We start from the raw sequence: 14,268 nt of genomic DNA on the forward strand, positions 1-14,268 counted from the left end.
AGCTGCAGGGATCCAGTATGAAGAACATGTAGCAGGTATTGTGGTGAGAAAGGATAACCTCGCGATCATGCGAGAATCCATTCAGTCAGGCTTCAAGTTATGTGCTTGTGCCACCTGGACCACAGCGGTTCGGACCAATCAGCATCCTTTGAGGAACCACTGGGCGGCTACGTGCGTGGTTTAGGTGTGACAGCACAATGAAGTTATGAAAGTCACAAACATTTTCAAAGGACAACTTCACCAGATGGTTCTGCGTAATGGACCGTCTGGTGGGTCAGGTTAGAGGAAGGACTCGACCGATTGACAACATTGGGAAAATAGGTTCTGGAAATATAAAAAGAAGCTATCCTTTTTGAAGCATGTGTTTGACGATTGAAATGACGATTTCCAAAAGATATGGTGCCTCCTGGTGAGGCTGTATATAATATTTAATAATATGTAATATATTTTTACATTGTCAATAAAGAATTCCCATCCATCCATCATCCTTTACCTTTTGAAATCACTCTCATTTTAAATCTATAGTTCCTGCAGATACATTTGGCATGTTCTTGCTTTTAGTGTGTGTCCGTTGCACTAATGTTCCCTTTATATTGTCCTGTCATTTTTGTTTCATATTTCATTGCACTTAACTGCAACTACTGGCATCTCAATTTAAAATGTGAAACGGGGCACACCTGTAAAAGAGCTTGCCCACCCTGTCAAAATAAAAGGTTTTGAATATAAAGCACAGTTTGTGCGTGGGTTTAAATGCATGTTCTCGTGTCAGTATTTGTTTGTCAGCATGCATGAGATTGTTTGAGGAAAATGTGCCCTTGGTCTCTCCGTCGCCTTTTCAGCCAAATCTCCCGGCCTGATCTTGTAAACAGAAGCTCCGACTCCTCCTCTAAAGATGGAAACGTCGCTGCCGGATTGATTCAGAGAGAGAGGACTAACGACTCACTTTGACATGGACACTCGCTGGGGGTGTTTTTCGTGAGGACAGCGAGGGGTGAGAGAGGGTGGTCGCAGGGTTGCCTCTCATTTCTCTCAGGGCAGGCTGTTCTCCAGGGCCAGTTAAGAGGACATTCTGTCCATTGAGATGAGAGGTCGCCTTGCCCTGGGACGGATATGTCATCTGACAGAGCGCAGCGGGGAGAAAGAGGGATGTTAGCACAGCACTGCTGGCATATTGTGGGAGTCATACTGTAGTGACTGGAATGGTTGCAGCTGGGGCTCTTAGTAGGGCTGGCTCAGAAGGACTGTAGTGTACATATACCACAATGGCAGCGAAGGTCTGGTCAGGAGTCATTTTTACCAAGGTCGGGATCGAGAAGCAAAGAACTGGGCTCAAAAGGCGTCTCAGAAGGCGAGAGGACAATAGAATAGAAATCCTTTAATAATCCCAAGGGAAATTCGGCACTACAGATCGGTCACATTGAACAACAATAAACATTTAGGTAGTCAATAGGACTAAAATAAGAATAAGAATAACATATATAATAATATAAAAAATAAGAATAAAATAGAATAAAGAATAAAATACGGTCCGGGATATACATTCTGGTATGTATATACATTCTAAAATCTTAAATATAAAACTATCCAGCCAGAAATATAGCTACAGTAAAATGTACAGTAATAAGTGTAAAAATGTAAAGTGTCCAGGAAGATCGTGAGAAGTGTAAAAATGTGTAAGTGTCCAGGAAGATTTCTCCAGGCTGTACTGTCACCCTGTGCTCAGTGATGCAGTGAGGCACAGTGATGCATTATAGTCTAATGGCTGTCGGAATGAAGGACTTCCTGTGCCGTTCAGTGTTACATCTAGGGAATATTAGTCTAACACCCTCCTTCTATCAGCCAAGTCTGTGTGTAGTGGGTGGGAAGGAATGTCCATGATGGCGTGGAGCTTAGCAAGGCTTTGTAAATCTTGCATAAATCCTACAACGAATTTACAATACGAAGCCGTTAGAGAATGCCGAATAAGTTCGTAAATCGAGTTACGAAGGAATTCCTTGGTAACTTTCACGTATGTGAAATGAGAATGAGGACCAATGTCACTAACTCATTCAATCATTTGAATGTCCCTGGCGTTTTTCCTGCAGAATGCAATAATAGAGTGTTGCATTTATTTCTTTTTGGACTTTATGGTGTTTTTGTTTTGTTCTTGATTTATTGTGATGTTTCTTCTTGACTTGTTTAGAAGACGTGTCCGGCCCATGGGGACATTAGCATGTGTTGTCGGGCCTTACAAATACATTTTATTTGATTTGATTTGATTTAGTCTAACCAGGTATGTGATAATGTGCCAAAGCTCTTATGCTCAAGCTTTTTTTATTTGATTTGAAATCTTTATTTCGAACATGCAATGAATACAAACAAACAATAACAAAAGCAAAACACAACTCAATCTACATGTTCGAAAAGGAGTAGGAAGAAGTATACACTTATTTAATCCTACCCCTTTTCCACTATTCAAATGAGTGTACTATTTTAAAACATACAAAAGAAAAGAAAAAAATACACATATATATATATATATATATATATATATATATATATATATATATATATATATATATATATATATATATATATATATATATATATTATGCAAAAACAAAAAAACAAAAACTATATATGTAAAACATGAAAGAAATAAAATAAAAATGTAAACACCCGTGAATATCAAGTCCCTTCCTCATCCCTGTACCTCGTGAACATCATTTCCTTATACATCAGTTTGAATTGTCTCATGTTTGGACATTTCTTTAGCACCACATTTAGACTGTTCCACAGTTTCACTCCACATATCGAGATGCAGTGTCTTCTCATGGTAGTGCGTACATTTAGAACTTTTAAATTCATACACGATCATGAAAATGCAGCTGGACGTTTTGCTTGTCCTGGAGTAGAACACGGAGCCTATAGGGGAGCCCAGGTGTACCTCTCTAAAAATCGAACTGTGTGTAGGACGACGCAGCACCACAAGCGCCACCGTGGAAGTCTGTTTTGGCCTCCACTGCAGTAGAGAATGAGAGCCACAGAGACAATGCTAAATTGTGCGCTTGTTTCACATTTTGAGAGCTAACCTAAAGAGTTAACCATCACACACGCGTGCACACTTCGCGGCACTTTGCCCTGGTCGGCCTAGCACTGCATTTTTGCCGATAAACCTACACATCGTTGGAAAGCTAAAATGGCCGGCGTTCGATTGACACCCTACTCAACCTATTACGTGCTTCCAATCTCGGGTTACAAGGCCAAACAACCAACAAGTGTTGGTTTCGGACAAGTGACCACGTCCGGTTTCGCCTGGTCCGGAACAGAACAGTCACCTCTGACGGTGAAAATGATTGACCATTTTTGTAGCCAATGAAATTCGGAAGCTAATGGTATCTTACATGAGGGCTGATTCCTATGGTAAATGGAGAGAATATAGAATATATATAGAATATCAGGCCTATAAATTACCTCATTATGGCCAAGATCTATGGATCGGGCCAAATCTCCTCTTTCCAATGGAGTTAAATCTGGATTTAGTACCACCAGGTGCCCATGACAGGGCAGCAAAAACCATGAATGAAATCTACTGTAAGTACAGTTACTTATTTTTTTATGTAAATAGCTCCGCCATTTTTCATCAGATTGCAACACGTTTTTTTTTCTAGATGTTCACAGAAAGGTAAAGAAACAACCTATGTTCTATTTTATGGCAATAACGTTCAGGTTTGTTAAACGCTAAAATAGAGATATTATCCCGAAAATTAAAAAAATTTAAATTTGGGCTGGCGTGAGCTGGGAAGTGTAGTTTTATGAAATTCGAAAGCCCTAGTCTCTTCTTTCAAAAGACTACACACACGTATGCCAGCTTCCTTTATTTCCATATTCATCCGGTTTCCGCCGGGATGCGCCGGGATATTTTGCTAATACCACTTAACTCATTTACTGCCATGCTGTTTTCCCATCTTTGCTCCCTGGCTCCAGCGTTTCAGACCGTTTTGACGATGTTTGTAGACCCATCGTATATTCTATATTATAGCTATGGAGACATACTATGGCTCATTTGAAATGCTTATATTTATACTCCCAACAGGGAACAAACCGTTTAAAAAAAATCCATGCTCATTTTCTAGTAAGAGAGATATTACATCTTTTGTGAAACATGCACAGTTTGTGCTTGTTGCTCGACACTTATACATTTCCAGGTCAAAGGGCTCATGCCTCATGTTGATACATATTATTGTTCTATTCACAAAACCACCATGGGTAATCTTACCTGCTTCTCGACTTGGCATCCATTCTGCAGATTCCTCCTGAGCAACGTCAGAAGGATCCGCCCCTTCCTGACACAAGAAGCCACCCAACTCCTCGTCCAATCAACAGTCATCTCCCGCCTCGACTACTGCAACTCACTGCTAGCTGGCCTCCCGACCACTGCCACCAAGCCTCTTCAACTCATTCAGAACGCAGCGGCCCGCCTGATCTTAAACCTACCGAAGTCAGCCCATGTCACCCCACTTCTTAGGGACCTGCACTGGCTCCCCATTGCCGCACGAATATGCTTCAGGGCCCTCGACCTGGCATACCGTGCAGCAAAGGGAACCGCTCCCGCCTACCTCCGGTCAATGGTCTCTAACTACACCCTCAAGACCCCTACGCTCTGCATCTTCTGGCCGTCTCAGACCCACTCCTATCCGAGCTCCGGGAGGGTCATCAAGGAGAAGCCGCCTATTCTCAGTCCTTGCCCCACAATGGTGAAATTAACTGCCCACCACAGTTAGGACAGCCGAAACCCGTCCAATCTTTTGCCGTCGACTAAAGACGCACTTCTTCAACCATTATCTGAAATGAAAAAACCCTAACCCTAACCCTAACTAACCTTACTGTCATCATGCACTTGTCCTAATAAAGTAACCTACACTGTAGCACTCAACACTTTGATGAACATTGTTACTCAGCTGATAGAGTTGTGCCCTTCCTGATGACTTGTTGTACAGAACTTGTAAGTCGCTTTGGATAGAAGCGTTCAGCTAAATGACTAAATGTAAATGTAAATGTATGTGTATTTAACCTGACTGTGCCATGTTAGACATATCACAGACAGACGTTGGTATGGTAACACAACCTTTACATCGGATGCAGCACATAACCATAATGAGCTATAAAAACATGCCATTGGGATGATGATGTACATTCTCTGTCTCTCTGGCTGCATTCACTTTAGACCAGACAATGTGGCACCTCACTGAACGTTTTTTTTTTTATCCACTTTTTCTCCCATTTTCTATATTTTATCCCATCCCAATTTCGTATCATCCAATTCAACCCTCCCCTGTCACGAACACTGTTTCTTGCCTCCCACAAGCCAGCTGCAATGTGGACTAAGTCATACATAGCACAAGTCCCCTCCGGTACTTGAGGTAACAGCAGTCGCATCTTTTCACCTGCGCAGCTCGATCTCTCAGTGGCGAGGAGTAACACGTGGGAGGCTCACGCTGCCCCCGACACTTCCTGATTCTACTGCGCAGGCGCACCAACCAACCTGTAGGAGTCGCTGTCCACAACGCCCGATCCCCACCCATCAGTTTCCCACCCCCTAATACGGCCAATGTGTATTAGTATGAACGACCAGCTAAACTGAAAGCAATGTGGAGCGCTGGGCTCGAACAGGCGAGCCCAGCGTCTCTGCATTTGTGGCGAGCGCCTTGCCCACTACGCCACGTAGCCGCCTGCACCTCACTGAACGGTTGTGTGTTTGCATGGGTGTGTCACTACCTTCGCCATTTGTGTGACATCATGCTGTGAGCTTTAAAACTAAAAGTTGTTTGCCAACCGCCATTAAACAAAAAAAGAGAAGAAGAAGAAGAAGAAGAAGAAGAAGAAGAAGAAGAAGAAGAAGAAGAAGAAGAAGAAGAAGAAGAAGAAGAAGAAGAAGAAGAAGAAGAAGAAGAACAAGAAGAAGAAGAAGATAAGAAGAAGAAGAAGAAGAAGAAGAAGAAGAAGAAGAAGAAGAAGAAGAAGAAGAAGAAGAAGAAGAAGAAGAAGAAGAAGAAGAAGAAGAAGAAGAAGAAGAAGAAGAAGAAGAAGAAGAAGAAGAAGAAGAAGAAGGAAGCTTCTAGCATTGGCTAACATATGACTGCTAACGCCACGATTTGAAATAGTTTGTACATTTTCAGCGCACCACCTTAACCGCACGTATATGCTCTTGTCGATAATAAACATGCTTCATATTCTGTCTCATTAAGGCACACCAGCAAGTCATATAACATCAACAAATAATGTCAGTATTGAATATCCAATGAATTTGAATACATAAATGATAATAAACTTGTTTCATGTTCTGTCTCAAATCTCAATAAAAACTTGCAATCCTGCAAAAGCAGTCGGCTAACATTTCATCTTCATTGTAGCAGAGAATGCAGAGCAATAGGGGTGTAAACTTTTGACCCCACAACGATTTGGTTATGATTCTTCAGGCAACAATTCAATGCATCATGAAATCTCTTAATTTGACCACAATTCGATTCGATACATACAAAATTGAATACACAAATGTGGCTTTTTTTATAATCTTTTTTTAATAAAATATTATAACATTTTCAAATGGATGCAGTTGAATCGCCACCTTGCTTGCATGGGCATATATTCCTATTTAAATGAGTGAGATAATGAAATGACTATCCATAAACCTGGGGCTCTCAGGGTTTGGTGGTCCCAGGCCCCTGGTGGTCTGGGGCCCCAGGTCATCTGTCTGGTCGATAATCCAGGCATGACGATGAGTTATATGGTTTGTTTTTTATGTAATACTGTCTCAAATCTCTACTCTGCTGGTTGTTATGTTCATGTGAAGAATATTTAGGGGGGATGTCCATGGCTATAGAACATACACACAGTATGTAAACAAAACAGTGACATAATGTAATGGAGCCAAATTAGGCTGTGACATGACTCTTGCTATTAAAATACTTTTGTATTTGATCAACGTCAGGCTCTTTCCCTGAAGAGCAGAAGGAACATGATTCAGTTGAGATAATTTGGGAATAATGTAACTTTTTATTTGTCTTTAGGGGATAGTGGCTTTCCCGCCGTGACCTAAGCTAACCCTGGTATCATTCGTCATTCGACACATCCGAGAGATTACACTGACCACGCTGGTCCATGTAGAAAGCCTCCCATCATCTGGCCTCACTACAAGTAGCTCTCTGCTAATGTACAACCATAACCCCCCCCCCCCATGCACGTACGCACAGTATTTATGAAGCACATTGCTGTTTGCTCTTTTTTTTTTTATTTCTTTTTTTACTCCCGGCCCTTTTTTGAGGGCACTCCGCCCCCCCCCCCCCCCCTCTTCGGGGGACAACTTTATTATTTATTATACATTTTAACTATTTACAGTGCAACATTTAAATAAGTGTACTAAAATAAGAAAAATAGTGACATTTCATTGCCCTCTCTGAGGGGGAACTCAGCCTAGACATTGACAAACAAATGACAACTAAGGACAATAAAGGACAACAACGAACACACATGACAAGGGAAAGGGGGAGGGGGGGGCAGAGAGGGGAGTAAGTAAAGTAGGGGGTGAGGAGGGGGATTGAGCGATAACTGTTTCCTCTTAAACAAATAGGCATGCATCCTTTAACATTCTCTCAGGCCTTCTCCTCCGTAGCGGCTGCGTGATTAATGGCTCATAATTGTTCCCTATTGATGGTATGATCAACCCCCTTCATACATGCTTCTAACCCAGAAATAGAAATGCTTACAGTGACATCTAAGCATTGCAAGTAAGTAAGTGTGGAGGATCGTCAGAAATGATGGTTGCATTATATTTAAAGCCCCAATCCAAATGAAAGATCCCAATGAAAACAAAATCTGTTGCCCCACCAACGATAATGGAAAATAGGAATTCTCTAGTTGACTGAGCTCTTGATACAACAACAGTAGACAACAGATATGAGTTTTAAACAGAATTTGGTGTGTTCTGGGGCTGTAATAGGGTTGTTTATGTTATATATTCATAATGCTGTAAGAAAGCTCCAAATAGCATATTTTCCAAGTTGAACTCTTTCCTATTGTAAAAAAGTTATTCAGGATTGGCCCTTTAAGTGTGTTTAATATCAATTTTCTATGTGTGTGTATCAGTGTTAATTTTGTCAACGAAAATGATGACGAAAGATGTTCGTCAATAAAGATTTTTTTCCTGACGACAATGAGACGTGACCAGGCATGCGTAACGCACCACTGGACGTGACGTCACGTTATTGAAGACCATGTGACGCTAACATGACTAAATAGTTAATTAAATATCGTTGACCACAACTGAGGACACAAAAATGTAATTTACAAAAACCAGGACGAAATTTCTCTTCATGTATGTTGATATTGTTGACTAAAACAAGACGAGACAAAATAATTATAACTTTTCTTAATGCCATGGTCCCGACAGAGCAGTGTGACGGCTGATGGGGAGCTCTGTGTTATTAGCATTAGCTGAAGAGCTATCTGAAAAGCTAGTTTTAGCTTAACGTTACCTTGGCTAAAGTTGGGACTATTCATAATCCAGCTGCAGACCTTTTTTTATCTCTCTTTCTCAGATTTTCTCTGTTTTCTCCCTGTCCCAATTTAGTCGTTGTGCCAATTCCCCCCCCCCTCCCCTACCTGGTTGTTGTGCGCATGTTCTCCTACTGGTCGGTACAAGGGAACCCTGAAGTATCCGCACGCTTCCTCCAACACATGCGGCGACAGCCAGTGGCTCTCTTCTCACATGGCAGCGAGGGCTCTCATTGGTGAAGTGTAATGCGTGGGAGGTCACGCTGCCTTCCTCAAGTCCTGCCTCCGCTGAGCAAGCGCCCAGACCTGACCTGTAGGCGTTTGTATTTCCATCTAGCTCGCGTTAACTAGTGGCTAACCTACAGTAGCTCACGCTAACGTGGCTAACTGATCGACCTCTCGCACACAATTAATGACATAATGCAGACAGCCATACCGGTGACAATGTTTAGCTTTTAGTGCCAAATGATAAGAGTCTGAGGCGGAGTCTCAAAAGAGAATGTGAGGATTCGCCTGTCCCTGGACCTTTTTCCCTGTCTACTCTCCTCAACAGCCCCCACCCTTGCGAGGACTTTTCCCTGTCTCCTACTCTTCACCAGCCCCCACCCTTGCGAGGACTTTTCCCTGTCTCCTACTCTTCACCAGCCCCCACCTTTGGACATTCTTGTTCCCCTACCTTCACGCACCTGTTGGGAGTTTGCGATCAGCTCGGGAGAGTACTTAGGTTGCAGACTCCCCTCCAGTCCTTGTCGGGTCGTTCTGTGTTCTGTACGTCGGTTCTGTACGCTGTACGCGTCTGTACGCTGTACGCTTCTGTACGTCGGTTCTGTACGCTGTACGCTTCTGTCGCTACCATCACCTGCCGCGTCTTCGGCCTTGGACCGCGGCTCGCCATCGCTCCCTATTCCACGGGGGGATGGCGTGTTCTCCCTCGGACCCCGGCTCGCCATCGCTCCCTATTCCACGGGGGGATGGCGTGTTCTCCCTCGGACCCCGGCTCGCCATCGCTCCCTATTCCACGGGGGGATGGCGTGTTCTCGCCCCGGTCCCCTGGGACCCCCTTTGTTCTGCGCTGCCCGTCTGCAGCATCCGAGGAGGAGGAGGAGGAGGATTCCTTTCTGAGCAGCAGAGCCCTACTCGGTGTAGGGACGGAAGAGGATCCCCGTGCCCGGCCTCCGCCGTCGGGCCCCCGGTCCCTGTGCCAGGCCTCCGCCGTTGGATTCCTGTCCCCGTCCCCAGCCCCTCTCTCCGGGTCTCTGTCCCAGTCTCTAGCCCGCCTCTCCGGGCCTCTGTCCCTGTCCCCCTCTCCAGTGCCCCTAGTCCCTTAGCCTGTTCGCCTGTTAAAGGCACAGTGCCGCAGTTTTCATATTTCATGGATTCTAGTGTTTTTTGTGTTCTCCCTTAAAGGGACTGTGCCGCTTTTTGTTATATAATAAATATTGCCCTGTTTTGGCTTACTCTAATACCTGTCTTGTGTTGTGCTATTGGGGTCGGTTTCAAACCATAACAGTACGACCCGACCAGTCGACGACCCCAGCCAGCACAGACAGTGTATTAGAGAGCCCCTCTTTAGCTCCCCTGTTAGCTCCCCTGTTAGCTCCCCTGTTAGCTCCCCTGTTAGCTCCCCTGTTAGCTCCCCTGTTAGCCTCATTAGCTCCCCTGATAGTTACCCTGTTCCCCACAGCTAGGACTGTCCTTTCAGCTAGCTTGTTCTCCTCTGCTAGTCCAGCCGTCTGCTAGCTTAGCCCCTGCAGCTAACCGACTTCCTCAGCTAGTCCAGCCTGTCTGCTAGCTTAGCCCCTGCAGCTAACCGGCTTCCTCAGCTAGTCCAGCCGTCTGCTAGCTTAGCCCCTGCAGCTAACCCCATGTGTTCTCATGCTAGTCCAGCCCTGTCTGCTAGCCTAGCTCCGGCAGCTAGCGCAGCCTCTATGCTAATGTAGCTTTACAGCTAGCATAGGCCCTGTAGCTAGCAATGCCCTGGCAGCTACCCTGTCCCTCTGCTAGCCCCACTTTAGGTGTAGCTTCCCCTGCTAGCATGGCCCATTTTTTTGTTGTTGTTTGGTTGCTCTGTCATGTCCCCTGCCCCGCTGTCTGATTTTTTGATCGCCCGGTGGCTCCCATGGAGGGGGAGGTACTGTGAGGATTCGCCTGTCCCTGGACCTTTTTCCCTGTCTACTCTCCTCAACAGCCCCCACCCTTGCGAGGACTTTTCCATGTCTCCTACTCTTCACCAGCCCCCACCCTTGCGAGGACTTTTCCCTGTCTCCTACTCTTCACCAGCCCCCACCTTTGGACATTCTTGTTCCCCTACCTTCACGCACCTGTTGGGAGTTTGCGATCAGCTCGGGAGAGTACTTAGGTTGCAGACTCCCCTCCAGTCCTTGTTGGGTCGTTCTGTGTTCTGTACGTCGGTTGTGTACACTGTACGCGTCTGTACGCTGTGCGCTTCTGTACGTCGGTTCTGTACGCTGTACGCTTCTGTCGCTACCATCACCTGCCGCGTCTTCGGCCTCGGACCCCGGCTCGCCATCGCTCCCTATTCCACGGGGGGATGGCGTGTTCTCCCTCGGACCCCGGCTCGCCATCGCTCCCTATTCCACGGGGGGATGGCGTGTTCTCCCTCGGACCCCGGCTCGCCACCGCTCCCTATTCCACGGGGGGATGGCGTGTTCTCGCCCCGGTCCCCTGGGACCCCCTTTGTTCTGCGCTGCCCGTCTGCAGCATCCGAGGAGGAGGAGGAGGAGGAGGATTCCTTTCTGAGCAGCAGAGCCCTACTCGGTATAGGGACGGAAGAGGATCCCCGTGCCCGGCCTCCGCCGTCGGGCCCCCGATCCCCGTGCCAGGCCTCCGCCGTTGGATTCCTGTCCCCGTCCCCAGCCCCTCTCTCTGGGTCTCTGTCCCAGTCTCTAGCCCGCCTCTCCGGGCCTCTGTCCCTGTCCCCCTCTCCAGTGCCCCTAGTCCCTTAGCCTGTTCGCCTGTTAAAGGCACAGTGCCGCAGTTTTCATATTTCATGGACTCTAGTGTTTTTTGTGTTCTCCCTTAAAGGGACTGTGCCGCTTTTTGTTATATAATAAATATTGCCCTGTTTTGGCTTACTCTAATACCTGTCTTGTGTTGTGCTATTGGGGTCGGTTTCAAACCATAACAGAGAATGTTGAATATTAATTTTGCATAAAAAAATCACAACATAGACGTTACTACTAGCTAACTGGAACGGGAGCAGGCTGGATAGGAAGTGCAACAACGTGTAACGTCCGTGCGGAACCAATGTGCCAACAACCTTTTCCGTGGGTGAACTCATTAACACCTTAATCGCCGAAAACGCCGGAACTCGTCTTTCCTAGCCATGCTCATTCTGCCGAAGACGCCGTAACTCGTCTTTGATGTCAATATTTCAAAAATCTGTCATCGAAATCAGATTTCCTTTCCGGAGCCCTGAGACACACTGCAAAGCTCCACTGAACTTTCTAGCGGTTCAAGAGCGCCATCTGGTGGCCGATCGGCAGATCGCCAACCAGAAATTAACCTTTGAACCGGTAGTGCTCATCCATATGTGGTCCGGGCACTCGCTATCGTTAGAGAGACTCCGTCTTGATACAGTGAACATCGATCGGTGCAAATAACTCGAAAAAAAAACATGATTTGGACGTATATACTATTATACAACCTGGAAATGGATCGGGCATTTCTACATCCCATAATAGAAAAAATTCTGTTCCACGCTCATCTGCTAGCGGCGCGAGGAAGCCACAGTGAGTTTCAACGTTATTTTCTAACGTCTTCTATACTAACTGATCTGATGAACATATGACCCACTCTGGATGAATCATCTAACACTGCCCACAGAATTATAAACGATCCCCCGCCCATCCGGTCATCATCAGATGATACGTAGAAACTTCTAGAAGCACATCCAGTTGAAATTTTTTATCTCGCACAGATTCCTACCAAACTGTATTTGATCATCAATATAATGCATTTAGGGCTATAAATCACGTTCTGAAGAAAGCTGCAGAAAACGATAAAAACATACTTATACTTTAGACCATATTTTAGTATGAATATGTGAATGAAAAAGTTTAACGTTGCTACACCCTGAACAATACATATAGGACATTGAATAGGCCATAATAATGGCAATTTAGCAATAGAATTTAAGAAGTTATAGCCTTGCAAAGAAGGGGAACTTCTCCATGTTAAATAGGGCTGGCGAGGGATGGTAAATTATGAATTTAACTCCGGCGATTAAAGTGTTAAGCATAGTTGTCAATTAATGATACTAATACTAATCTATACAATCACCTGTTGTTGAATAAATACCATTACTTTCTAGTTATTACTAAAAAACAGTATATAAAACAGTAGCTGTAAAAAAGAAGAATATTTTTTTTTATAATTTATATAATATAATTCTTTTTTGTATGCACTGGTATCGGATCAGGGCCCCGTTCCCCGTACCTGGCTAACTGAGTTAGCCGGATAATTTCCAGTATAGCTTGACTTAAGCTGGACCTTTCTGTTCCCCGAAGTCGGATTTTCTAAATCACCATGGTAACAGATCAGAAAGTTTGAACCTGGTCCGGAGCAGGGTTAAGTTCAGTTAGCTGGATGAACCATGGCCACGCCCACGCAAAGAAATGCCAGCTCGCTTCCTGAAATATTTCTCACAGTCTAGATCCCATTATACCATTCTGAATTATGTTTCTGTGCTTCGTTTTCCTAGAGGGGGCTTTTGAAATGAATAATAATAGAACTAAATGCTGATAATAAATCATATTCAGCCTATAGATTTACTTTGTCCTAAATAAAATAATGCACGTCATATACGGCGCTCGGAGTGCGATACACGCTCCATGTGGTTATTTTAATAACGGCGCATTGCAAATGTGAATCCCACGGGGATATTTTTAATGAATGAAACCTATCGGCCGTTTGGCTCTGATTAGTTTCATATATTCTCCGCTGTAGATTTGCTTAACGGAACGCCCGGATTGTGTTTCATTCAAGCATAAAATTGAAGTGTCTATGCATGGATTGTGGTTTTTGTGGATTATGAATTACGAGGACTCTGAGGATTGTTGAATTGTATCATCACTCACACGTTATTGTGATATTGTAACTGGGATTAAAATGTCTGATGAGATGCGCTGTTTGACGGATTTGAGAAATTGAATGAGCCGTTGACGTCACATTAATGCATTTGAGAACAAAGAGATAAAACTTCATTCAAAAGAAAATATATAAATATATCCTGTCTGGCACAGTGGTGCAACGGCTAGTGTTTACTCCTGTCAAGAGGACGACCCGAGTTCGAGACCCCGCGCTTCCAATATAATTTTTTGGGAATATAATATTAATGATTATACGCAAAAGTAGCCTAGTTTTAAGTTAAAATATTATAAATCTACATGCATTGAGGATGTCATTCTTTATATAGCTCTCAACGTGCACCAAATTGAATTATTCCTACATTGCAAAAAGAAGAAAAAGACTAGAAGAAGGGGGATTCGAACGCGGGTCATCCGCGTGAAAGTCAAAATGACCAACCATCACACCACAGTACAGATAAGTAAAAGATCCACCATACATCAATCAATGGGTAAGAGAGCCGTATCCTTATTCTGAAACAGTTGAACTAATTATTTTCGCTAGCAAGATCTCATTTGATTATTCAACCCATAAACCTACTGCCAGCAGGCACATTTAAAGAAATATAATCTGATTGATTGGGGTAAT

The sequence above is a fragment of the Notolepis coatsorum genome, assembly GCF_963971535.1.
Source record: "Notolepis coatsorum genome assembly, chromosome: 8".
NCBI classification, from domain to species: domain Eukaryota; kingdom Metazoa; phylum Chordata; class Actinopteri; order Aulopiformes; family Paralepididae; genus Notolepis; species Notolepis coatsorum.